The 25,577-nt window shown below is 42.6% G+C and overlaps 1 protein-coding gene across 2 annotated transcripts in view; it reads left to right on the top strand.

Moving 5' to 3' along the window:
* Positions 1 to 24,854: 24,854 nt before the first annotated feature.
* Positions 24,855 to 25,577, top strand: part of SNRK (SNF related kinase) — a 65,579-nt gene continuing 64,856 nt past the window's right edge. For both annotated transcript variants that reach the window (XM_007983846.3, XM_007983844.3), the window contains exon 1: positions 24,855 to 24,991. The gene's annotated coding sequence lies outside the window, so the exon portion shown is untranslated. The remainder of the gene's footprint in view (positions 24,992 to 25,577) is intronic.

Genomic DNA, 25,577 nt, shown 5'->3' with positions numbered 1-25,577 from the left:
TGGGAACTCTGCATCATGTTTGCAACTTTGGTGTAAGTCTAAAATTATTCCAAAATAAAAAGTTAATTTAAGAAAAGAGGCCAGGCACAGGGGCTCACGCCTGTAATCCCAGCACTGTGGGAGGCCGAGGTGGGTGGATCATGAGGTCAGGAGTTCGAGACCAGCCTGACCAAGATGGGGAAACCCCGTCTCTACTAAATATACAAAAATTAGCTGGGTGCGGTGGCAGGCGCCTGTAATCCCAGCTTCTCGGGAGGCTGAGGCAGGAGAATCGCTTGAACCCGGGAGGTGGAGGTTGCAGTGAGCCAAGATCGTGCCACTGCACTCTAGCCTGGGTGACAGAGCAACACTCTAGCTCAAAAAAAAAAAAAAAAAAAAAAAAAAAGAAAGAAAAGAAAAGAAAAAAGAAAAAAAAGGAAGGGTTCATTCCATCTCTTCTTTAAAGTACTGCAAGACATAAATTTCTGGGTGAAGAAATGATGGGTGATTTTTACTGCCTTTATTATATTTTCTCTACCTTTTACAATAACATATATTGCTTTTCAAATTAGAAAAGTATTTTTATTAAAATAATTAAATAGCTTGGTTTAGAAAATGTTCAAGTGTGTGTGATAAGTTGGGTTTTTAAAAGACAATGGCATCATTAAGAATAAATTGTACAAGATACAATAACCCATAATATTACTACCACAACAGAACTGGATTCTCAATTTTGCATGTAACTGTTCACATGCAAACATAATTCTAAACTGCAGTCATTGCTGGCTGTCATTCTAACGCAGGTGTCTGCTTATATTTCCTTCAGATGCAATTAAAACAGACTGTACAGTGATATCCAAATGATAAGTGCTTGAAATGTGCAGCTGCTCATATAAAACAAGTATGCAGAGGTTCTGAAGATGGAGTGCTCAGCCCTCTTGGCCCCTTCAAGACCTCCTGCCCTTTTCATGAGTACACGGAGCATAGTCAGATAGGGGTCTGGGAGGGTGATCCCTCCCTTGTCAGCGTGTCCCAAAGCACACCCATGTGGCACCACTCTGAGCCACAGCTGCCTACTGGGAATAGAAGAAGCTGCCTGAGAGCCCTCTAGAGCTGGACATGCAAAATGGGCACTGATGGGAGCCTGTTGTCCTGATGTCATTCTAGATAGGAGTTTTGGGAGAAAAAAAATGGATGCCTCCATCTCCTCTTGCAAAGTGAAGTGGAGAATTAAGTTAATTATTCAGAGTCAAACAGCCTTCCTGAGCATCAAACAGGAATCAGGAATCCTGAGATTTTGCAATGCTCTGTCACTGCCTAGGCCTCCCCCATTCCATATTCTTATCTTGACTTGAATAACTTTCTCTTGAAGACCTCTCACTGGTTGTGTGAGCTAGTCCAAATCCTGTTAAATGAAAGCTTTCTTCTTTTACCAATTTGGGAAACAAAATACCATTTCCCACATAGAAAAGTGACACTTGCCTTGCCTGTCTGAAGAAGTTAGCCCAGTCCCATAAATGAGGAAAGCAGCCCTTTGTCCACTGCAGAATATAAGCAGCTCTGGAGCATCCCTGCAATTTGTGACTACACCTGTGTCCCAGGAGAGGGACCAGAGTGACACATTCTCTGCTTGGGGTGGTGGAGGCCTGGCTTGCCAGGGACCCCTGACCTTGGATCCAGCCCCAACTCAGGATCATTGGCTGCTCCTTGGACACCTGTGCCTGGGACTATGATCTTGCTCCTCCCAATTCCCCACGCTGCTGGAACACTGGGCTCCCACCTAAAACCACCAGCAGTTGCTGATGGGCCAAGTGCCAGGTCCTGGGCCTGGCATCAAGGTGCCCACCAGGCTCTCTGCTGCTTCTTCCATCAGGCCAGTTCCTCTGACGTCCCTTGGCACAACTCCCTCACTTCTACTTCCTCACATCTGCTCCTTCTTTTCCGACGTCCTTCCCGCACCCGTGAATTTCTACCCATTTCAAAGACTGACTCAAGTCAAGCTTCACAGAAGAGGACCAGCAGCATCAGCTTGCTACAGATACAGAATCCTGGGCCCCACCCCAGAACTGCAGCAGCAGAAATGTGCTTTAATTAGCCCCCTGGGTGATTCATGTGCACCTTACAGTGGGAGAGGCAGCTTTTAAAATGAAATGTTCTCAAAGTGTGGGCCTTGAGCCATCAGCAGCAGAGATCTCTTTGCTGAAAATTCAGGCTCCTGGGTCACACCCCAAACCTGCAAGAATTAAAATATCTGGGTGTGAAACCCAAGAATCTACGTGTTTACCAGATACCCCAGAGTGATTATGTTGAATTTCACATACAAATTATAAACTGCATACATAAAAATCATAAATTGCTATAATAAACCTATTTAATACATTGCTTCAGTAATAAATTGTGTTACATTGATTATAAATTATTATACATTGCTACACAGATATTGTATGTAAAAATACGTTATTAGCTATTACATGTGATGATTTTTACTTTGTGCTTGAAACACATTGGAAAATAGCAAAACGTCTTTGAGATGGCTGACTTCTCATTTGACCACTCTAAGCTGCAGCTGTCCCGTTCCGAGAACATCTTTCTGTTATTTACACACGCACATACATGTATTTCCAGAGAACGAAATACAGTTATTTTGCATTTGGGTTTTTACATTACTGTTACTTTTTGTTTCATTCTGCAATTTTATTTTTCTCACTCAACAACGTGCTTGAAGAACGGCCTATGATAGGGCGCGGTGGCTCAAGCCTGTAATCCCAGCACTTTGGGAGGCCGAGACGGGCGGATCACGAGGTCAGGAGATCGAGACCATCCTGGCGAACACGGTGAAACCCCGTCTCTACTAAAAAAAAAACAAATACAAAAAACTAGCCGGGCGAGGTGGCGGGCGCCTGTAGTCCCAGCTACTCGGGAGGCTGAGGCAGGAGAATGGCGTAAACCCGGGAGGCGGAGCTTGCAGTGAGCTGAGATCCGGCCACTGCACTCCAGCCTGGGAGACAGAGCCAGACTCCATCTCAAAAAAAAAAAAAAAAAAAAAAAGAAAGAAAGCAGAAGGCCGCCTCATCATTTTTAGCTGCATGGTGTATCATTGTATGGATACACATTGTTTAAGCTATTAATGGACACCTAGGTTATTGACAATTTTTCTGCTTGCACAAGTATATAGTGAACATACCTCCTTATGCCAAGGTGTGTGGGTTTCTTTAGAGGAAAAACCATGACACGCTGGAAGGTGGAATTGCCAGTAATGGAGGGATGAGCAATTTTGAATGTTAACAGCTCTTGCCAAAAAAGCTGCAGCCCCGTGATCCCTTGCACCTTCAAATTTAATCCCTTTGTTTGGGGGTTGATTCACACTAAGTCTGGAATTAAACGTTATGTTTTGGCATCAGAACTTCTGCTCCGAAGATGTTCAAACCCACTTCCTCGCACTACTGGTAACAGCTGACATTTACTAACCTTTCTAAGCACTGCTTATGACTTCACTCATTTAATCCTCCACCTCAACAGCCCTTTGAAATATTTGAGGGTATTTGCATTACCCTCGGAATACAGATGCCAGCCTGAGGCCTTGACCAAGTTTGAACAGCAATGAAATAACAACCCGAGATTCAACGTCAGTGTCTGCTGCTCTCCCTTATTTGCTATTCAGAGTTCTTGGTAAGCCAGGGACCTGATCAGACTGAGGCATCTTCAAATGTTGGTTTGAACCCACATATTTATAATGGACTTATCTCAGGAAATTACAGGTAGGATTTGCACTGTGTCAATCCTGTTATATGTTTAAAATATGTACATCAGAGTGTTATCCAAGGCTTATGGAAGGTTTAATAGAGGTTGCAGTGGCAGAGACAGAAATTTCTGAGAAGTCATCATAAGCACTATTGAAAACAAAACAAAAGGCAGGCAAACATTTTCCATCCATGCGTAAGAATGTGCCCAGGCCTCGGCATTCAATTTTCACCTTGTGAAGTTTCTCTGACATGAAACAAAAGGAAGCTGACCTCATCTACCTTTTCTGAGTGGAGCTTTCTCTTGGTTCTCTGGAGTTACATTCAATTCAATATATATTGAATTTAAAAACAGTCCTAGCCCTCAGTGCATCAGGACGCAACTGCACTCAGTCTTTTTTTTTCTTTTTTCTTTGACACTTTTTACAGAGAGAAAATGTGTCACTTTTTTGATGAGCAAACAGCCAAAGGTGTTTAGGAAAGGTCTGTCATTTTTCTGGTGGCAAGACACTCCAAACTAAATTCATTAACAGTTCTTCTGTTTGGAATTTTAAAATATTCTGTGACCTATATAAATTCTTTGTTATGTTGTCTACTAATATAAGAAAAGTAACTGGCATACACTGTGCCTACAGATCAAGGAAGTAGCGTGGAATCGCAGAAAGGAGATGGGAGGTTGTCGCTTCACCGCTGAAGACGTCGAAATCCATGTCGTATGCCCTGCTTCTACCCCTCCCAGGAAATGATCTTTGTGTCTATAATTTTGTGAATAGTAATAGTTGCTTTTTGAACATTGATTCATTTTCTCTTTAGTTTGACATGTATATGTCATTCAGTCAAGTGTTTCTATATTTTCATAACTTCTAGAAAATATTAGAGGAACACCCAGACAGAGGAACAGGAGTTTGGCTGTGTTTTATGAACAACTAAGTATAATGAGTGCCATCAGCCACAAGCTGGGCTGGTGACCCTAACCTCAAATTAATCAATTCACTTCCTTGCTTCTCAGTTTTCTTTCCCAAAATATCTAATACATGATACAGATTTGTGTCATTCATTCATGCCAGCATACACGGCATTGGTTCATCCACATAATAAATATTTACGGAGCCCTTACTCTGAGCCTTGCATCAGTGAAAGGGGCTGGAGCTACAATGGTGAACAAAATCCACGAGATTCCTGTCCTCATAGAATTTAAACTGCAGAGCTATAGAAGCATTGCAGAGGCAAAAATTTTGTACCAGTCAAAAGCAACACATGCATCTGCTTACAGAGTCTTCTTTTTTCCTCTATATCTTAAATCTAAAGCAGCTTGCATGTCTGCACTGTGTACTGGCACTTATTCTACAACACCTTGGCAGCAAATGAGCAGCAACCTCCTTGACAGCAAGATATGGCTTAGAGTTTTCATGTCGCCAGTGTTTAGGTTGATGGGGTAGCTGGCTCTGAGCTCTGAACATAGCCAAGAGTCCCTAGGTTTTCTCCTTTCCCAGTGGCCTTTCAGCTGGGGCAGGTTATTGTGAATATTGAATAAAATGATGATGATGATTATGGAACTGACATTTTCCTACCAGAGCCAACGATGGGTGAATCTATTGAGAGGACACTTTAAACAATATTAATGATTTGAATGATGTGGTCTTGAGTTTTTGGACATTTGCAGACAGTACATTTTATGTTCATTAAACCTCAATTGGTTTAGTCTAGTGACTTTTTCTCCTAGTTTATGACCAGGATTAGCAACTCCAGAAAGCTGAATTAGGCCCTTTGGTTGATTTCATTTAGAGTAGGGTTAGATATAGCTCACTGGTTATAAGGAATTATCCTGTTTGTACTCTCAGTTAAGATTCGGGTATTTTTCTGGCCCTTCCCTTATCTCTGAGCTTCCACAAGTACGCCATCACCTTGAACAACCAGGAGTTTACTTTTGGGAAGTATGGGGATTGTCATGAATAATCCACACCCATCCTCTTTATTGCAGATCGATATCTCTAATTAGCATCAGGTACAGGCAATGGGCCCTTGTTGGGTGGGTCCCCATACAGATTAGGGATCTGAGTTTAGTCATTTTCTGGATGAGTCAGGCTCCCACGTAGCATCAGGAGTGCGTAAGTGTCAGAAAAGAAGAGTTCAGCTCTTTCCAGCAACCTTTGTTCCTTTCCTCACTATCCACACCCCTCAATTTTCCTCCGTTAAAAGAGGCAGACGTGGATCAGATGAGGAGGACAAATCAAATGACCTCCTCCAGTCATTCCAGAGAAGGTGTCTTTTTTTTTTTTTTTTTTTTTTACTTTTTTTTTCTTTTTTTCTTTTTTAAATTTTTTATTATTATTTTTTTATTATTATACTTTAAGTTCTAGGGTACATGTGCATAGCATGCAGGTTTGTTACATATGTATACTTGTGCCATGTTGGTGTGCTGCACCCATCAACTCGTCAGCACCCATCAATTCGTCATTTACATCAGGTATAACTCCCAATGCAATCCCTCCCCCCTCCCCCCTCCCCATGATAGGCCCCTGTGTGTGATGTTCCCCTTCCCGAGTCCAGGTGATCTCATTGTTCAGTTCCCACCTATGAGTGAGAACATGCGGTGCTTGGTTTTCTGTTCTTGTGATAGTTTGCTAAGAATGATGGTTTCCAGCTGCATCCATGTCCCTACAAAGGACACAAACTCATCCTTTTTTATGGCTGCATAGTATTCCATGGTGTATATGTGCCACATTTTCTTAATCCAGTCTGTCACTGATGGACATTTGGGTTGATTCCAAGTCTTTGCTATTGTGAATAGTGCCGCAATAAACATACGTGTGCATGTGTCTTTATAGCAGCATGATTTATAATCCTTTAGGTATATACCCAGTAATGGGATGGCTGGGTCATATGGTACATCTAGTTCTAGATCCTTGAGGAATCGCCATACTGTTTTCCATAATGGTTGAACTAGTTTACAATCCCACCAACAGTGTCAAAGTGTTCCTATTTCTCCACATCCTCTCCAGCACCTGTTGTTTCCTGACTTTTTAATGATCGCCATTCTAACTGGTGTGAGATGGTATCTCATTGTGGTTTTGATTTGCATTTCTCTGATGGCCAGTGATGGTGAGCATTTTTTCATGTGTCTGTTGGCTGTATGAATGTCTTCTTTTGAGAAATGTCTGTTCATATCCTTTGCCCACTTTTTGATGGGGTTGTTTGTTTTTTTCTTGTAAATTTGTTTGAGTTCTTTGTAGGTTCTGGATATTAGCCCTTTGTCAGATGAGTAGATTGCAAAAATTTTCTCCCATTCTGTAAAGAAAAAAGGAGGGATGATGGATGCCTGTATAACTCATTCCACTTCTTATACCAAATCTTTTCACCACTTTCTGAAGACTATGGTTCCTCCCTTTCAACATTATGAACTTAAATCTTGGGGACAAAAGGGTTTTTGTTTGTTTATTTGTTTATTTGTTTGTTTTAAACACCTTAACAAGTAGGATAGTCTAAATTTAAGGTCTTAACTACTAGACTCTTGAATCTTGAAAGTCATTCATTCAACTACTTGGTATATTCACTGAAAAGTGTTTATTGAGTAGCTACCATGTGTAAGTCACTGGGGATTCAATGGTAAGAGACTTTTAGTCCCTGTGTTAGAGAAAAGTTTACAAATTAGTATGAAATTAAGAGATTATTGTAATAGCACATTGGAAGATCCATGACAGATGATTTGTGTTGTGTTATGGGAACAGAAGGTAGAAAGTAGGCCACCCAATCCAGATGAAAGTGGGGAGGATTTGACACTGAAGCTAAGACCTGAGGGTCATGGAAGTAAGCAATGAAGGTAGGAGATGGGTGTTTGGGTGTGTAACTTTGGAGGGCTACAAAATTGTGGTTTGTAACTTTAGGGGGCATCAGAAAAAAGAGGTCTTTCCTGAAGGTGAGCTGGATGGAGTAGCTGAGTATGACCTCTGACCATAGCCTGGCTCAGAGTAACCAGCAAGGCTTGGAGAAAACCAAGGTTGTTTTTAGTCAGGAGTGTATTGTCAGGCACACAATGTATGGCCATGACTTGGGGGCCAAAAGTCAAGCAACAAGTAAACCAAGTAATTTCCTGGTTTCTTTTCCTTGGTTCAGCAAATTCAAAGCTAGAGCAGAAATAAAGGAAGAGTTAATGGTTCTGAAAACACTAGTGCTAAGGATTTCACTTTTACTATTATTATTAAAAACAACACCATGTTGTCTGTGTTATGTAACTACTTATAATCTCCCCTGCCTAAAACAATTTCAGTAATGTCTTCTAGAAGGATCCAAAACTATCATGGCAGAGAACACTGAGTTTGTTGTGAGAATTGGGGTTGGGGTGGGAGGCATTGAAAATGATACATTTGGCACTGGTAGAGGAAGGATATTCCCATAAAGAGGAAGACTTCTGGAATCAGCAATAAGATTCAAAAGTAGCACTGGATTAGGAACCAGGAGTTACAGTTCTTGGGAATGGTTATTATTCTGATGAGTTGCATCCTAGCTCAGGAACTTAAACCCTTTAGGGTTTCAGTCTCTACAGATATAAAACATAATGAATTGGGTTCTGTTTATATATTCCCCAAATATGTATTGAGCACCTACTATGTGTTAACACCACCCTAGATGTGGGGAATGCAGATAATTATAGGAATTGATTCTTGGTCCTTGGTAGGAGATGGGAGGACGGCTCACAGTCTGGTGGAAGAGGATGAATAAGTTGTTAGAAGTCAATGGGAAGGCCAGGCCCGGTGGCTCATGCCTGTAATCCCAGCACTTTGGGAGGCTGAGGCAGGCAGATCACTTGAGGCCAGGAGTTCGAGAGCCTGGCCAACATAGCTCATCTCTACTAAAAATACAAAAGTTAGCCAGGCATAGTGGTGCATGCTTGTAATCCCAGCTACTCTGGCGACTGCAGCAGGAGAATCACTTGAACCCGGGAAGCAGAGGTTGAGGTCAGCTGACCTTGTTCCACAGCACTCCACCCTGGGCGACAGAGAGAGACTCCATCTCAAACAAACAAACAAACAAACAAAAAACAACAACAAAAAACCCAAAAGATGTCAATGGGAAGAGCAAAGTGCTCTTGGGAACACATGGAGCAGTGGAGAGAACCATCCTGGGAGTCCCACAGTGGACAAGAACATGGAAGTATGCTGGGCAAAAGGACTTGTAAAATCCTACACTTTACAGGTACATAGTATTGCTTTATATCCTAGTTTTGTGAATGTAGCATTTGCTTTAGCTTTTATGAAAATAACACTATGAAGAAAGGAAATATAGTTCAGGGGCTCTGACAGGATTTTTTTACTGCTTTTTCATTTCGCTGCTATTACCATCTAGAATACAGGAAGGAAAAATAATCACCACTTAAAAAACTTTTTATACAAAATGTTCAACTATGTATAAAAGTGGAGAAAAAATTTTAATAAACCCCTTTTTGTGACACTCGATTTTGTTTCCTCCCTATTCTACCACACACAATATTTGCTGAAATATTTTAAAGCAAATTCCATGAATCATTTCATTTCATCCAGAAATATTTAAGTAAGTATCTCTATCAGATAATAATGTTGTAAAACCATAACTACACTACCATTATAATGGGACATAATACTCAGAACTTATTAAAATTGTCCTAATTAGCTCAAATACTATTTTTATTCAAATCAGTATCCAAACAAAAGCTAAACATGGTATTGGTTTTTTATTTTATTTTATCTCTCTTTCTTTCCTTTTTTTTTTTTTTTTTGAGACAAGGCCTCATGTTGTCACTCAGGTTGGAGTACAGTGGTGCAATCTCGGCCTACTGCAGCCTCGACCTCCCAGGTTCAAGCAATCCTCCTGTCTCAGCCTCCCAAGTAAATGGGACTACAGGTATGCACCACCATGCCTGGCTAATTTTTTTATTCTTTGTAGAGATGAGGTCTTGCCATATTGCCCAGACTGGTCTCAAACTCCTGAGCTCAAGAAATCTGCCTCTGTCTCCCAAAGTGCTGAGATTACAGGGGTAAGCCACTGCACCCAGCCTATTCTCTCATTTTCTCAGATAGGGTCTGACTCTGTCACCCAGGCTGGAGCGCAGAGGCACAATTATGGCTCACTGCAGCCTCAACCTCCCGTGCTCAACTGATCCTCAGCCTCCCCAGCAGCTGGGACTACAGGCACGCATCACCATGCCTAGCTAACTTTTTTTTTTTTTCTTAGACAGAGTCTCGCTTTGTCACCCAGGTCAGAGTGCAATAGTCTGATCTCAGCTCACTGCAACCTCTCTCTCCTAGGTTCAAGCAATTCTCCTGCCTCAGCACTCAGAGTAGCTAGAACTAAAGGTGTGCAACACCACATCGGGTTAATTTTTTTGTATTTTTAGTAGAGACAGGGTTTCACCATATTGGCCAGGCTGGTCTCAAACTCCTGACCTCAAGTGATCCACGCACCTTGGCCTCCCAAAGTGCTGAGATTACAGGTGTGAGCCACCACATCTGGCCTAATTTATGTATTTTGTTTTGTAGAGTCGGGGTTTTGCCATGTTGTACAGGCTGATCTTGAACTCCTGAGCACAAGCAATTCGCCTGCGTAGACTCCCAAAATTCTGGGATTACAGGCTTGAGCCACTGCACCTATCTTCTTTTTAAATTTTAGATTGAGGGGGTACATGTGCAGGTTTGTTACATGGGCATATGGCATGATGCTGTGGTTTGGTCTTCTAATGATCCCATCTCCCAAGTAGTGAACATAGTATCTAATAGGTAATTTTTTCCAATCCTGACTCCCCTCCCTCCATCCCCCTTTAGGAATCCTCAGTGTTCGTTGTTCCTATCTTTGTGTCCATGTGTACCCGATAAACAATGTATTTTATTGAAAGGACTCTTAAGTTTCTTTTACTTTACAAGTCCTTCCCCTTCCACCTTCCCCCTTTTTATGCCATTCACATGAGGAGGGAGAGAAAGGAGTCACTTTTCCTATAGAATATCTCACTTTTCCTATAGAATATCTCACATGCTAAATTTATCTGATTGTTTCTTCTTGAAGTCATTTAGCTTGATCATCCATTTCTGGTAAACTGGATTTGATTCTTCTTAAAACAGTTTTTTGGCTAGAAAACTTCATAGGAGATGGTGTGTACTTTCTAATGTATCACATGCTAAGGGACACGTCCAATTGTTCCACTGTAAGAGATGTGAAAATTGAGCAGTGGGTTTAAGTGTTCTTAGCCTGATCTATCCATTATTAACAGTTCTCTGTCATCCTTTTACCTAATGGTTATTGATGGTCATTGACTAGATTCATTACTTCATTACATGCTGTGAAGTGGTGATTTTCTAGTTCTATCATTCCTTCTGTCTTTATTAACTGGGATTCTTCCTTAAAGAACTCCTTATCATCTCTTTGGTTACTCTGAAATACAGTTCATACAGGAAAGGCAGGAGAATTGCTTGACCTTTCCCTTTATTTATCCATTTTCAACAAATTTTAATTCATTGTAGGTTTTTTTTAATGCTCAGATTATCCCCTCCTTGGCCAGTGGAAGGCCCTTCAAGTTGGCTTCTGTGCTGTTTTGATCTGATCCCAACAGTCTCTGATACCTCCTGTGCTTTCAGGAACTAAAAGCATCCACAGTTTCTTTCTGAGGCATTAATCAGACTTGGAAAACCCTTGCTGTACCCCCTACCTCCACCCTTTTTCCTATCCATGACAAGTAATGGTTTATATTAGTTGTATCCATTAGGAATGCTTTCAGCTATAAGGAAGCATAATGGACAGATTTCTCCATTTATTCACAGAACAAAACGTCTGAAGCAGGCAGCTGTTAGCATTTGTTCAGCAGCTCATGAGGTCCAGAGCCAGCGTGGCTATGCTTCTCCCAGCCACTCCTTCATGGCTTCAACGTGGCAGCTCCTATTCCAGGCATCATGCCCACCATCAGGGCAGGAGGACAGGGGAAGGCCAGAACCAGCTGCAGCTGTCCCTTTATATGAGAAAAACAAAAGCTTTCCACAAACCCTTTCCCTTGCCCCACAGTTGAATTCCATCTGGATCTATTGGCTAGAACCAGATTCTATGGCCACCGCTATCTGCAAAAATGGATAGGAAAGTGAGCAATTAGTTTTGCTAGTCTCTACAGGCCAGGCAAGGGAGTGGGGTTTGAGAGTGAATATAGGGCTACTGTTTCTGGGAGAGTGGTCTTGGTCCTGAATCAACTTGCCTTACCCTGTTTTCATTATTGTCAATGTTACATGTCTAACACTTCCTAATTTTGAAGCAGAGTAGAAAAGTTAAAGAGAATTGTGATCTGAAAATTAGTAAAGCTAATTTACTTCCACCTAAGGAAGTAAGCATCAGCTGTTTTGACCTCCAGGCCACGATGCTTCAGCTCAGCTCTGTTCAGTTATCAGATGCCAAGTCCAATGGCAGGGTCTGCACTGCCAAGTGTCCTGTTTCCTCCTGTCTCTAAAGGGACGGATCCATCTCACCCTCATCAAAACACACACTTCATTTGAGCTACAGTGATTCCTCGTGACGGTGGAATACCTTATGGCCACAGTCTCACCAGAGGCTGTACAGCTTCACACTGTTTTAGTACAGAGAAAGGGAAATGTTCGGCAGCACTCAGTACTGATGTTAAAACACTAAGCTTATTCTGCACTAACTGATAAATGGCCACTGCCTGGAGCCCCCAAGTCCTACTGCCTTGGTTATCCCGGTACCTTTTGGAAGTCCCGACAAGATCTCCCCTAAATCCAACAACTAAGGGCGAAGACCTGGCCTGGTGGGGGCCCGAGGACCCTACTCTAGCCAGCACTAGGGCCCTCTACTTTGTGCCCATCCATTTAGGGGTCATATGACCCCCATTTTTAAAGTGTCTTGAATACTTTCCATGAGAAAAAACCCTTGTCACTATTCTTTCCTGTCATTTCTCTGGACCTTCCCTGTCTCAAGGACAAATGGGTAGTTAACGATAACTCACTCAAGAAACAGAGGTGGGTAACTTCATCACTGATAGTCTTGCTTTCCTCAAAGCTAATTCATACATTTCTTATTAGAAAATTTCAGCTGCTCTGACACTGTTTTTTTCCTTTAATATTCCTACTGCAGGTAAAAAAAGTCAGACACAGAAGAACCCACTTGTATGATCCCATGCATATGAAGTTGAAGAAGAGGTAGCACTAAACTGTGTTGTAAGAAATCAGGTAGTGGTTACCCTTGTTGGGATGCTCATGAGAAGGAAGCACATGAAGGCTTTTTGGGTGCTGGTTTTGCTCTTTTTTCATGATCTGAGTGTAGAGACTGATAGTCAACCCAGTATCACCCTCCCTTTTCTCTTTTCTATCAGAACCCTGATTTCCTTGTTGGAGCTGGGGTGGCACGTGATGAGCTGAAACTGTATTTCCCAGTCTTCTTTGGAACTAGGGCTGGTCATTTGACACTCTTTTGGCCAATGAGATGAGATGCAAGTGAAAGTTCTTGATGGGACGTCCAGGAATTCTTCAGGTGGACAGGCTTTGTGGCCAGTGTCCTTCACCCTTCCCTAAGTGCACTAAAGGATACATTGCCATCAGCCTTGGTCATCCCAAATGTCCATTCACATGCTCATGTGTAAAAATCTCCTACTTGTTGCCTGTTCACTCATTCAACAAATACTGAGCACTTACTACCAGTTAGGTTGTGCTGATCAGGTGTTACGGATTCAGATATTCCAAAGCCAGTGCATTAGTCCATTCTCACACTACTATCAAGAAATACCTGAGACTGGGAAATTTATAAAGAAAACAGGTTTCATTGGCTCACCTTCTGGGGGCTGTACAGGAAGCATGATGGCTTCTGAGGGGGCCTCAGGAAACTTTCAATCATGGTGGAAGGCCCAGGGGAAGCAGGCCTGTCTTTCATGGCCGGAGCAGGAGGAAGAGAGAGTGCGGAGGTGCTATACACTTTTAAACAGCCAGATCTCGTGTGAACTCTGTCAGGAGAACAGCACTGGGAGATGGTGCTGAACCATTAGAAACTACTACCATAATCCAATCACCTCCTACCAGGCCCCTCCTCCAACTTTGAGGATTACAATTCGACATGATATTTGGGTTTGGGCAGGGAGAAAAACCCAAACCATATCAGCCAGGCCTATAATTGGAGATGTAGGCCTCCAGTGAAGGACAAAAGCAGATGAACTGCAGGCCCTAGACCCTGTTAAACAAGGAGCACAGGGAAAGTGCTGCTGAGTTCTGGCAGATGTTAGAAATTCAAATCTCAAGTTGCAAGACCTTCCACTTTTTCAAGAGAAGCCAGAAATCTTTATTTTATTTTTCAAAATTAACTCTGCCAGGAGGTAGGACTTCTAGCTATGGCAGAGTCAAACTGGACAAAGTTGTCATATTAGTTTTCTATTGCTGCATAACAAATTACCACAAACAGCAGCTTCAATAACACACATTCATTACCTCATTTTTCTGTAGGTCAAAAGTCCAGGTAGACTCTACTGGGTCCTCTGCCTAGTGCTTCACAACATTGAAATCAAAGTGTTTACCAGACTGGTCTCTTACCTGGAGGTTCTGAGAAAGAAACTGCTTCATTCAGGTTGTTGGAAGAATTCCATTTCTTGCAGCTATAGGACTGATGTCCTGTTTCCTGGCTGTTGGCTGGGAATCACTTAGCTTCTAGAAGCTGCACTCTGGTCCTTTGTATGTGGCCCTCCATCTTCAAAGCCAGCAATGGAACATTTTTAATTATTCTCATGCTTTGAATCTCTGACTTCCCTCTTCTTCCCACCAGCAGGAGAAATTCTCTGATTCAAAGGAGCTCACTTGATTATATTAGGCCCATCAGATAATTTCCCTTTTGCTATAAAATACAGACAGACCTTATTTTATTGTGTTCCACTTGATTGCACTTCACAGACAATAGGTTTCTTACAAATTGAAGGTTTGTGGCAACCCATAATAGGTTTTCTTATAAGTTGAAGGCTTGTGGCAACCTTGCATCAACCAACTCCATTGGCACCATTCTTCCAATTACACGTGCTCACCTTGTGTCTATGTGTCACACTTTGGTAATTCTCACAATGTTTCAAACTTTGCCATCAGTACCTTATCTTTTATGGTGATCTGTGGTCAGTGATCTTGATGTTACTATTGTAATTGTTTGGGGGCACCACACACAGTGCCCATAGTAGACAGCAAACTTATTGTGTGTCTTCTGACTGCTCTACCAACTAACCATTCCCCCATCTCTCTCCCTTTCCTCAGGCTCCCCTATTCCCTGAGAAACAACGATACTGAAATGAGGCCAATTAATAACCCTACAGTGGTCTCCTAAGTGTTCAAGTGAAAGGAAGAGTGGCAATCTCTCACTTTAAATCAAAAGCTAGAAATAATTAAGCTTAGTGAGGAAGGCATATCAAGCTGAAATAGGCTGAAAGCTAGGCTTCTTGCACCTAACAGTTAGCCAAGTTGTGACTGCAAAGGAAAAGTTCTTGAAGGAAATTAAAAGTGCTACTCCAGTGAATGCATGCATGATAAGAAACTGAAATAGCTTTATTGCTGATATGGTCAAAGTTTTAGTGCTCTGGATAGAAGATCAAACCAGCCACAATATTCCCTTAAGTCAAAGCCTAATTCAGAGCAAGGTCCTAACTCTCTTCAATTCTATGAAGGCTGAGACAGGTGAGGAAACTGCTGAAGGAAGTTTGAAGCTACCAGAAGTTGGTTCATGAGGTGTTTTTTTTTTTTTTCTTTTTTTTCTTTTTTTTTTTTTTTTTGCCATCTCCATAACGTAAAAGTACAAGTGCTGATGGAGAAGCTACAGCAAGTTAGCCAGAAGATCTAGCAAACATTATTGATGAAGCTGGTTACTTTAACAACAGATTTGCAATGTAGAAGAGACAGTCTTTCATTGGAAGAAATTGCCATAGACATCAACAATTCTGCAACCCACGGATCAAGGAGAAATTTTACTTTTAAGTCTTATTGTTTAAGAAGTGTATTATGGAGCCTGGGCAATATAGGGAGGCCCCATCAGTATGAAAAATAAAAATAAATTAGCGGGGCATGGTGGCACATGCCTGTGGTCCCAGTTATTCAGGAGGCTGAGGCGGGAGGATCTCTTAAGTCTGGGAGGTCGAGGCTGCAGTGAGCCATGATCATGCCACTGCACTCCAGCCTGGGTGACAGAGCAAGACTCTGTCTACCTTCTAAAAAGGAGGAGGAGGAGGAGGAGATGAAGAAGAAGAAGAAGAAAAAGAAGAAGAAGAAGAAGAAGGAGGAGGAGGAGGAGGAGGGGGAGGAGGACAGGAAAGAAGGAGAAAGAAAGAAAAGAAAGAAAGAAAGGAAGGAAGGAAGGAAGAAAAGAAGTATATTTTGTAAGGCTATAGCTGCCATAGATAGTGATTCCTCTGGTGGAAATTGAAAACCTTCTAGAAAGGATTCACTAGTTTAGATGTCATTAAGAACATTCATATGGCCAAGCACAGTGGCTCACGCCTGTAATCCCAGCATTTTGGAGACCAAGGAGGGAGGATCACATGAGCCCAGGAGTTTGAGACTAGCCTGGGCAACATGGTAAGACCCTATCTCTACAAATTTTTTTTTTTTTTTAACTCCAAGATGTGGTGGCACGAGCCTGTGGTCCCAGCTACTCGAGAGGCTAAGGCAAGAGGATCACTTGAGCCTAAGAGATCAAGGCTACAGTGATCCCTGTTTGTACCAATGCACTCCAGCTGGGTGACCAGAGCAAGACCCTGTATCAAAACAAAACAAAAAGAACATTCATGATTCACAGGAGGAGGTCAAAATACAGACATTAACAGGAGTTTGGGAGAAGTCAATTCCAACCCTCATCGATGACTTTGAGGGGTTTGAGACTTCAGTGGAGGAAGTCTCTACAAATATGGTGGACATAGCAAGAGAATTAGAATCAGAAGTGGAGCCTGAAGAAGTGACTGAATTGCGGTAATCTCAAGATAAAACTTGAATGGATGACGAGTTGCTTCTTATGGATGAGCAAAGAAGTGGTTTCTTAAAATGGAACCTACTCCTGATGAAGATGCTGTTAATATTGTTGAAACGACAACAAAGGATTAGAATACAACATAAACTTAGTTAATAAAGCAGCAGCAGAGTCTGAGAGAATTGATTCCAATTTTGAAAGAAGTCTGACCATGGGTAACATGTTATCAAACATCATCACCTGCTGCGGAGAATTCTTTCGTGAAAGCAAGAGTCAACTGAAGCGACAAACTTCATTGTTGTCTTATTTTAAGAAACAGCCACAGCCACCCCAACCTTCAGCAACCACCAACCTGATCAGTAAGCAGCCACCAACATCGAGGCAAGACCCTCCACCAGCTAAAAGATTACAACTCATTGAGGGCTCAGATGATTGTTAGCAGTTTTAGCATAAAGTATTTTTAAATTAAGTTGTGTACATTTTTAAAAATATACACTTAATAGACTACAGTAGAGTATAAACATAACTTTCGCATGCACTGGGAAACAAAAAAAGCTGGGTGACTCACTTTAATGAGGTGGTCTGGAACTGAACTTGCAGTATCTGTGAGGTGTGCCGGTATTACAGATCACAGGAATGACATCTCATCATATATACAGGTTTCACCCAGACTCAAAGGGGTAGAGATTATACAAGGGCAAGGGTCATTGAGGGTCATTCTTAGAATTCTGCCTATCACAGTTTTCAAAAACAATGATTTCCTTTTTGAAAATTTTTAAACATTTTAATTTTTGTAGAGATGGGATTTCACCATGTTGCCCAAGCTGATCTCAACCTCCTGGCCTCAAGTCATTCTCCCACCTCTACCTTCCAAGTTGCATGGATTACAGCATAAGCCACAGTGCCTGGCAAAAACAATGATTTCAGAACACTAGAAATAGACCAAAATCAAATGAACAAAACAAAACTGAAAAATGAAAAAAGAGAAATATTTGTTCATGAAGAAATTCTAAAACTTCAGATATTAATAGTGGAAGTATGTATTCCATTCCCCAGTCCAATCCTCAGCTCAGTTGGTGAGGTAGTGTTTACCAGGGGATGACTGGCTATGAAAACCAGTAGTGTTGTTTTGAAAGAGCTCATTTGATTTGGAGTGGAGGGCACAAACCCACACCCTGTGGTATTGTCTGTAAAAGTAGTAAACATGGTAGGAAACAGAGGGGGAAAATACATAGCTTGGCTAGTCTGAGCCTGCAATCCTTGGTGTAAGGAATGAACCAACAAAAATGTAAAAGGAAGAGCATGTAAAGAAGAGAGCCATTGAGGGACTAGATAGATAAGCTTTCCTCACATCCCTGGCTGACTGGGAAGGTAAGCACATGTGCCAGGGAGAGACCTGAAAGGGTTTAGCAGAGAGTAAACGCTGAAATAGGCTTGAAAACTACCTTGCTTTTCAATTCATGCACAGATTCATCAGCAAAGTGTGGAAACCTTATGGGTTTGGACGCAATGTCTACCCAATCATTGGCTGACCGTTAAGATATGCAGATACAGAGTCAACCATGGGGAAGCTAGACTAAAAAATAAAACTAAGAACAAAACAACTGAGCAGAGTCATGTGCTGCACACCATGAGGGAAGATGCTGCAGATTAAGTTTAGGCAAGCTACTAATGAAAAGGGGGGAAAGCTTTCAAAGGAGAAAATCAGAATCCAGAATTGCTACAACATATCATTTTAAATGTACAGCTTTTAATAAAAAATACAAGACATGGAAAGAAACAGGAAAATGGGACTCAAGATGAGGGGGAAAAAGTAACAATTAGAAACTGACTGGTCAGGCACGGTGGTTCACGCCTGTAATCCCAGCACTTTGGGAGGCCAAGGCAGGTGGATCACCTGAGGTCAGGAATTCAAGACCAGCCTGGCCAATGTGGTGAAACCCCGTCTCTACTAAAACTACAAAATATTAGCTGGGCGTGGTGGCAAGCACCTGTAATCCCAGCTACTCAGAAGGCCGAGGCAGGAGAATCGCTGGAACCTGGGAGACAGAGGTTGCAGCGAGCCGAGATTGTGCCATTGCACTTTAGCCTGGGCAACAAGAGTGAAATTCTGTCTCAAAAAAAAAAAAAAAAAAAAATGAAAAAGAAAAGAAAAGAAAAGAAACTGACTATACATATCATATTCATGAATTGAAAGACTCATTATTGTTAAGATGATAATTCTCCCCAGATTGATCTATTCATATAACATAATCTTATTCAAAATTTCTAAAAGTCAACAATTTTTTTTGTAGAAATTGACAAGTTCATCCAATAGTTACAGGGAAATGCAACATACCTAGAATAGTAAAACAATTTTGAAAAAGAACACTATACATGGAAGACTTACTCTACTCATTTTCAAAACTTACTATATAATAATAATAGTCAAGACTGGGTCATAATGTTGTAAGAATAGCCATATAGATCAATAAAAATGAATAGAAAATCCTTACATTAAGTTGATTGTCAACAAATTGCCAAGGCAATTTAATTGGGAAAGGATACCATTTTTAATACATGATTCTGGGATGATTAAATATCCATAAGCAAAAATCAAATGGAAAAAAAAAAAACCCCATAGCCTCTAAACCTCACATCATGAATAAAAATAAATTCAAAATGGATCACAGACTTAAAGGCCAAACTTAAAACTATAAAACTTGAAAAGACCAGAGGAGAAAATCTTGTGACCTTTGCTTAAGCAAAATTTCTTAGATATGACACCAAACCATGATTCATGAAAGAAAAATCTGACAAATTGGAATCCACCGAAATTCAAAACTTTATAACTTCTAAAGTCATCATTTTAAAAATGAAAAGAGAGGCCATGGCCTGGAGAAAATATTTGCAAATCGCATATCTAATTAAGGACTTCTATCCAAAAAGCATAAAAAATTCTTACAACACAATAAGACAAACAACACAATTAAAAATGGGCAAAAGATTTGAAAAGGAGGCCGGGCGCGGTGGCTCAAGCCTGTAATCCCAGCACTTTGGGAGGCCGAGACGGGCGGATCACGAGGTCAGGAGATCGAGACCATCCTGGCTAACACGGTGAAACCCCGTCTCTACTAAAAAATACAAAAAACTAGCTGGGCGAGGTGGTGGGCGCCTGTAGTCCCAGCTACTCAGGAGGCTGAGGCAGGAGAATGGCATGAACCCGGGAGGTGGAGCTTGCAGTGAGCTGAGATCCGGCCACCGCACTCCAGCCTGGGCGACAGAGCGAGACTCCGTCTCAAAAAAAAAAAAAAAAAAAAGATTTGAAAAGGCCGTTTATCAAAGAAGATATATGAATGACCAAAAATCACATGGAAAGCTAATGAACATCATTAATCATCAGGGAAATGCAAATGAAAATCAGGAGATACCGCTATACATGTATTAGAATGGTAATAATCTAAAAATCTAACAATGCGAAGTGTTGGCAAGGATGTGGAAAAACTAGGACCCCCATACATTGTTGGTGGGAATGTAAAGTGGTACAGTCATTTCAGAAATAATTTGTCAGTTTCTTAAAGCGTAGAGTTATTGCGTGACCCCAAAATTCCATTCAGCAATGTACCCAAGAGAAATGAAAGTATGTCCCCACTAAGGGTTTAAATAGTCATAGCAACAGTATCCATAATAGCAAAAATCTGGAAATAAATGAAATGTTTATCGCTTGAATGGATAAAGAAAATCTAATATATCCATATAAAGGAATACTGTTTAGCAACAAAAAGGAATGAACTACTGATACATGCTAGATCGAAAACCATTATGCTACATGAAAGAAGTCAGACACAAAAGAGTACACATGGTATGATTCCAATTATATGACATTTCTAGAAAAACACAAATCTATAGAGACAGATAACAGATGGTATGTGTTGAGGGCTGGAAGTTGGAGTGGGATTGATTGCATGTGCACAGGAGATACCTTTTGGGGTTGATAAAAAAAATTTTTTTTGAGATAGGGTCTCACTCTGTTGCCCAAGCTGGAGTGCAGGGGTGAGATTACAGCTCACTGCATCCTTGCCCTTCTGGGCTCAGGTGATCCTCCCACCTTTGCTTCCCAAGTAGCTGGGACGAAGGTGCATGCCACCACGCCCAGCTAATGTTTGTTATTATTTTTGTGAAGACGGGGTCTCTCTGTGTTGCCCAGGTTGTTCTTGAATTCCTGGCCTCAAATGATCCTCCCACCTCTGCCTCCCAAAGTTTTGGGATTACAAGCATGAGCCACCTCTCCCAACCCAGATGAAAATATTTCAAAAGTGGATTGGGGCGATGGCTGAATAACTTTATAAATTTACTAAAAAACCATTGAATTGTCCACATATTATTGGTGAATTTTATGGTATGCAGATTATACTTCAACAAAACTGTTAAAAGTATTAAATCTCCCAATTTAATAAAAATGTTCTCAACTAATTCAAATTCTTAAAGAACCTATGTGGGGAAAAATAATGCCACATGTCTGTGGGTGAAAAGCCCTGAGACTGCCTATTTGCAACCTCAGTGCTAGGTGGCAGGAATAGAAATTGGAATAAAACACAATCCTTGCCCCCCCCCCCCCCCCCCCCGGAGATTAAGATCCAAAGGGAGAAAATGGAACAATAAAGTTACAAAACTGTATGATACTATGAGTGGGATGGTATGGGGGTCCCAGAGAACTCCTGGCTCTGACTGGAGTGGGACAGTTAGGAGTAGCACAGAGGATGTGACACGGGAGCTGGGTTTTGATGGGGAAGTAGGAATTCAGGAAACTGCAGATGTAGAAAGTGGAGAAAACGAGTAGGTGACATTTCTAGACAGAAGGAACAGAATAGACAAAGGCTGGGAGGTGTGAAAAGTCAATTCTCTTTCTGAGAATTGGGAAGGTTGGAGACAGGGTACATATGCAGAAAAGAAAGTGCAGGAGAGGAAGCCAGGGACCAGATCAGGAAGGGCTTGGTAGGCTGTATTGAAGTTTTTAGATAAGGGATTTATCAGGATTTATTTGTTGGAAGAACAACATGGACATGCTTCTTTTGGCCTAAATTAGACTTTGTATATTTCGGCAAGATCATATTGCACACATTAAAAACTATTTATTAATATACTGCTTACTGTATGCCAGCCTCTGTTCTAATACTTTATATAAACTCAATCTTATCAACTCTGGTTCTCAAACTCTAACCTGTCTCAGAATCACCTGCAAGTCTTAAAACAGAGAAATCAGAGTTTCTGCTTCAGTAGGTCTGAGGTAGAACTGGAAAATCTGCATTTCAATCCAGTTCCCAGGAGAAGCTGATGCTGCTAGTCCAGGGAGCAGACTTTGAGAACCGCTGCTTTACATCAAACTTATAGGAAAGGTATTATTATCATCACTGTCTTTCTCATTTTACAGAAGAAACCTATAGAAGGTTATGCAACTTTCCCAAAGCCATCTTGCTCTTAGCAGTAGAGATGGGGTTAAATGTCAATGTCTGTCCTATCTTCTAGTTCACTGGTTGCAAACAAGCAGAGTTAAGGACTGGCATTTCCAATCCTTGTTTGCAACTATCAAAAATAACACACACACACACACACACACACACACACACACACACAGGACCTTAACTGACATCTGAGATAAAAGAGTAGAAGATGTTAACTGATGCCAATAGAGCGGTGAAGGAGTCTTTGAGGAACACTTTAGGTCATTCCAATTAAGTATTATTTTGATCCTACTGGGGTGAAGCCAGAATCTAGAAATGCACAAGTATAAATATATGAAATAACTAATTAAATATGTAAAAGGGAATGTTATTAAATAAAATGTCACAACTCAAAATTGAACTGTGTATGAATATTCAATGTCTGTCATTTTAAATACATTTATTTTAAAATTTGAAATAAATTACAAAAACTAACAATATCCAGAGAAGATTACATATGCTGCTTTTGGGGTTCCAAAGATGAAAATGACAGTTCTTTCATCAATCTGCTCAATTTTCACATTTTGATCTAATTTGTAGCACCTCCCTGGTTTCCTTCCAATAAACAACATCTTCCTTAAACTGGTGGCATTATGTTATTTTTGAGATCTGAATCACAGAGACTGTAATACAAGCACGCATGCTTCATCTTGTCGTTTTGTAGAACGCTGTACATCTAATTAAAGCTTCTTACAGGTCCATAAAAAGACCCAACATTAAAAAAGCAGTGTGTTGGAGAAAGCCCCAGGGCAGATTGGAAAAGGGGTTTCTTCATTAACTATAAGCACATTTGCTTAAATTCCAAGTTAAGTAATACTATATTAATTTGTACTTGAATATTTTTAAATATTGCCCAAGCATAATCAGATCATGCCACCACATTTATGGTGTGGAACCAAAAATGGGTCACGTTCTTGCCAGCAGCACTTCAGCTACCTAAGATATACTGGGGATGAATAAATGATTTACCATGTGGCCAGTACTGCATCCTTCTCTAGAAGAGTTTTGGTGCCAACTTCATTTAAATGAATTTATTATTTTGCCCTTTTTCATTTGTTTTGCTATTCTTATGCCTTTTCCTTGGAAAATTCATTCAAAACCTAAACAGTAGCAATATAAACACTCTATTTTTCAAGAGCTTATATATTAGTCATTGTTCTGTAGTTACTGATATAACTCAGGGACTACAGACCTGGTGGTGGAGGCCTTCAACCACTGGAAATTCCCTGGGAGACCATTGCAGTGGTATTTTCTCCCTTTAGCTGGCTACAGAGTTCCCGCATAGTGATATCTCCCTGAGGAGAAAAGTGCATGGTCTTCCTGCTTTCTAGCAACAAAGGAAAAAACTCTACAAATCCAAGTTAGGAGCTCTTGCTTAATATGCTGCTACAGTTACGATTTCCATGTCAAAACGAGATGATTCTTTTACGGTCTTTTCAAGTCAAAGTGATCCCAGGTGGGACCCTAAGGCGCAGAGGCCTTATCTGAGGCTTTCCCTGGTGCCCTTCCACCATCTGATGCAAGGGCATTAGGGTAACTGGAAGTCCCCCTCGATCAGAAAACCCTATGTTATTACCCTAAGAATCAAACTGTTTGCACCTCCCAATAATCCACTCCTGCTTCCCAATCATCTTCAGACGAGCAAAGTTGATGTCATAGAAACTAAAAGGCTTTTGACATTTGCAGGTCGACAGAGATTTGCTAAAACCATCTAGATTTCTCTCCGCAGTCCAGTCAATTCAACCAAGCTTGCAGCATCTAAGCAGCTCTTCTGGCTCGTGTCCTTTGCTAGGGGTCCTTTCTTGGGGCAGGGTGGACACAACGTGGGAACAGAAGCGGAAAAGCAGGTTGGAGAAATCCGGCGTCTGGTTTGTTGGTGCTGCCTTCCAGGAACCCCGAAGAGCTGGTCTCTATTGCCTGCCATGCTTCCAGGGGTGGGAGTCGGGAGTCCCCTCTCATCCTCTGCGGCCATCCCGAAGCTCCCTTCCAGAGCAACCCGGCCAGGCGACCATACCGCTGAACCATCCAGGGCTATGGTTAATGCCCGGCGTGTTTTAAATCTCTGACTTCATGTGCTTTCATATGTCTCCACGACCGTTTACTTTTCTACGCTGTTGGCCAGAGGCTGCCTAGCCGGGCCTGTGTCTCCCGCTGACCTTTAAGGCCAGCACTGCATTCAGATGTTGGGCTTTTCCAATTTTGCTTAAATAACAAAATCAACAGAATTTTTTCAAATTAGATTCCCAGCGAGAAGAATTACAGAGGAAAAAAAATCATATTATGTACATATATGTGTATATATATACGTGTATGTGTGTATATGTATGTATTTTTACAATTTTTTTAATCCTTGTTTAAGCCTGGGCGGGAACCAAAGAGTAAAGCGCGTGCGGCTCCCTGCCCCCTGCCGCCAAGACGCAGTCCTGTACAGACGCGGTCCCTTCCCTCCGATTTCCCCTGACAGCTCGCGCTACTTTTCCCGGCCATTGTTCCGTGTCCCTGGTGCTTCCTCCTCCCCCGTCCTCCATCCTCCTTGGGCGCCTTGCCCGCTTTGTCCCGCCAGCCGCCGCAGCCCCGACTCGCCGGGGTCAGCGAGCCTCCAGGATGCCCTACAGCAGCCAGCGCGCCGGCCGCAGGTGCGCGCCGCCCCGCCCTGCCCTTCCCGCGGCCCCGCCCCAGCGCTGACGTCACAGTGACGCGCAGCCCGCGCAGGCGCAGCTCGCCGGCACCCCCCTCCCCGCGGCCGGCAGCCCGCTCGGTATTATGATTAGCGCTGGGTGCGGGGTTTCGGCGGCCGGGAGGGAGTTGTCGGCGCCGCGGCCGCTGCGGACGGACGCTTGCCTGCCGGCTGAGGTAGGGGCGAGCGCGGAGCGCGGCGGGGCGCGGCGGCCGTAGGCAGGGGTGCGGGACCGGCCTCCGCCGCCTCGGTAGCCTCCGCCGTTGTCGGGCTGGGCGCCCGGGCCGGGGCGCTCGCCGCAGGCGGAAAGTAAGTTGCGCTCTCGGCGCCGGCCGCAGCGCGCGGCCCGGGAGGACGCGGGGCCCGGGCTGCGGCGGCCCGGACCCCGCGGCGCGGCCTGGGCTGCGGGGCGGCGGCGGGGCCCGGCGGGAGCCGTCACTGCGGCGGCGTCCGCGGGCGCCTGGAGGCCCTGCCCTTGCGGCCGCGGCGGGATTGCGGCACCTCGGAAGGCGCCCGCATCCCCGCGCCCCGCCCCGGAGCGGGCCGAGTGCGGCGCCCGCGGGGCCCCGCGCCCGGGGCGCTCGGTAGGGTGTGTGTTCTTTGAATGCGTTTTCCCCTTTCAGAAGACTGTAGAAATCCGGCCGCAGCAGAAGGGTTCCTTGGTCAAACTGCTTTACAATAGAGTAGGAATGTTGTCTGTAGAGAAAGGGCAACGGGGTAAGGCAGGAGGAGCAGTGCCATTCCCCAGGGAGAGCTAGAATT

The sequence above is a fragment of the Chlorocebus sabaeus genome, chromosome 22, assembly GCF_047675955.1.
Source record: "Chlorocebus sabaeus isolate Y175 chromosome 22, mChlSab1.0.hap1, whole genome shotgun sequence".
Classification (NCBI taxonomy): Eukaryota; Metazoa; Chordata; class Mammalia; order Primates; family Cercopithecidae; genus Chlorocebus; species Chlorocebus sabaeus.
This window is presented reverse-complemented; position numbering and strand designations above follow the sequence as displayed.